Consider the following 2,500-nt stretch of genomic DNA (forward strand, 5'->3'; position numbering starts at 1 on the left):
GTATGGCTGTATGGCTTGCTGGCTGGCAGTATGGCCGGTTGGCTGGCTGTCTGACTTGATGTATGACCGGCTGAACACAGAGATCGCCTCATTCAGGACCCTCGGTAGACACCCAAACGTTATTTGTTTGCAAGAGGTCATCAGAGAGGAGGAGAACCACCAGGTCTACATCGTTCTGGACATCATGGATCTTAGCCTCGAGGACACCGTCAAACGGATGGCCGAACAGGTTCTCTCCTTCACCGAGAGTGAAGTGAAATCTGTTTGGTTTCAATGCCTTAAGGGACTCCGCCACGTTCACAAGGTTGGACTTGTTCACTGCGATTTGGCAGCAAGAAACATCCTTGTTGACAGAACAGGCTCTGTCAAAATCACAGACTTTGGTTTGGCCATTCGAGAGGGGGAAAACGTCTTCTTCAGCCAAAAAGAGGATCTAATCGACCTCGGCGCCGTTTTCATCTACAGCGTTTTCATTTATTATTAGTTATATGTCAATTCATTATTATTTACTATTTACCTGTTTTTTTTTATCTAACTATACCTATGCATTTATTTATGCATTTTATTTGTTATTTACATTATTATAGTTTTTATTTATTAATTTATTATTATGATTTTTTTCGCATCCGACATAGATATGGACCAAAAGGTCTCCTGTTGGCATGCTCCGCCTTTGTAATCCTTTGTAATTTAAATTCGTGCTTAGGTAAGGCCTTTACTAAAAGCCCGGCTGAAAAACATCATATGACACCTGTGACCCCTTACTGCAATATGATTGGTCAAATGTGTTTTAGTGTTTTGTCCATAGCCAATCACGTAAATCCTAAGATGGAAAGTACAGCCCTAGAGGAGGAGCCTCATCCCTTCGGAGGTTTCGTCTTTGCTGTCACACAGTCAAGTCAGTCTAAGTTTAAAGTCATAAGTTAAAACTACGACTAGGATACCCATATAGAAGGTCTGTGCCGAGTATCTAATTAAAGTCCAGCCTCCCACACCCCGTACACTCAACTACACTTGTTCGTTAATAGCAAATATAAAAGCAACAAAGGAAAGTCATAGATAGGAGACTTTATTCTCATTCAACACCACCATTTTGAGAGACGATAATGTGAGATACTAAAAATATTTTACACTTGTTCTTACTTCCCTGATCCAACTGTTTTGGCCACAGCTACCACTTAAATTTATATACGTAATCACAATAATTATTATTACTTTATTTTATTTATTTTTTTATTTTTTTATTATTATTATTATTATTTTTAACTGGAGATTGAGGAAAGCCTTTTGACCATCCGTGTACCGATCGTGTGACCAAAAGCCAGCTGGGGACCTTAGTCCAACCAAGGCTGCCCTTGTACCAAGGCCCGCACGGTGGACGAAACAAGACCCGTCGTTTAGGCGAACAAGTCGTGTTCATAACGATACCTTGTATTCTCAAACTGGACATATTGAAAGTGTGTGTGTGTGTGTGTGTGTGTGTATTCACTTGGTCTTTGGATCACGTGTTGGACTCGTGATCGACAGCTATTTCCCTCCTGGAAGAGAGCTCAGAGCTCGTAGGTCCGATCTATGGGTAATGCTATGACCTTGCACACACACACACACCCAACTCCCCGCCCACGAGAGTCAGAGTAACGACCCGAGGCACAGCGATACCGAAATAATTTCGGCCCTGGGCAGGATTCGAACTGGCTACTGGGAGCACTTCTGCTTCCCAGTTCAGCGCTCTACCAACTTTGCCACCGAGTCGTGTGTGTGTGTGTGTGTGTGTGTGTGTGTGTGTGTGTGTGTGTGTGTGTGTGTGTGTGTGGGTGTGTGTGTTTGTGGGTGTGTGTGTGTGTGTGTTTGTGTACATGTGTATGGTTACGTGTTTGTGTACGTGCGTGGACATGTGTGTGTTTGCGAACTTGTGCATGTGTGTACTTCTGTTTGTGTACGTGTGTGGTTTGTGTGGTGTTCGTGAATGTACACTTAACTAACTGTGATATGCAGACAGCTAACCTCGTAGGACTCCGCCAGACCTTGTTTGTTAAACGTACGGGCGCGCGCGCGCGCGCGCGTGTGTGTGTGTGTGTGTGTGTGTGTGTGTGTGTGTGTGTGTGTAATATATTCCCGTGTTTAGTGGTATGAGTGTCTTAAATCGAGCCGAATGAAGTCAAACGCGCGCAGCCGCACGTTAGGTAGTAGCAGCAACGTGCAAATAGCACCCACTCTCCCTCCTCTCCCTCCTCCTGGAGAAAGTCATGATTTTCCTAGTGACCTCTCCAGGTCGCAAGCCACTCCAGAAGATTATGGAGGATAAGCAGTTGCCCATGCAACAGACCCCACCCCCCTCTCCATACTGAAAGTGTATTTATGTATGTATGTATACGTGTATGTATGTATGTATGTATGTATGTATGTATGTATGTATGTATGTATGTGTGTGTGTGTGTGTGTGTGTTTGTTTGTGTGTGTGTGTGTGTGCATGTATGTATGTATATATGTATGTATGTAT

The sequence above is a fragment of the Oratosquilla oratoria genome, chromosome 31 (genome assembly GCF_046742065.1).
Source record: "Oratosquilla oratoria isolate Oo_2021 chromosome 31, ASM4674206v1, whole genome shotgun sequence".
In the NCBI taxonomy this organism is placed as follows: domain Eukaryota; kingdom Metazoa; phylum Arthropoda; class Malacostraca; order Stomatopoda; family Squillidae; genus Oratosquilla; species Oratosquilla oratoria.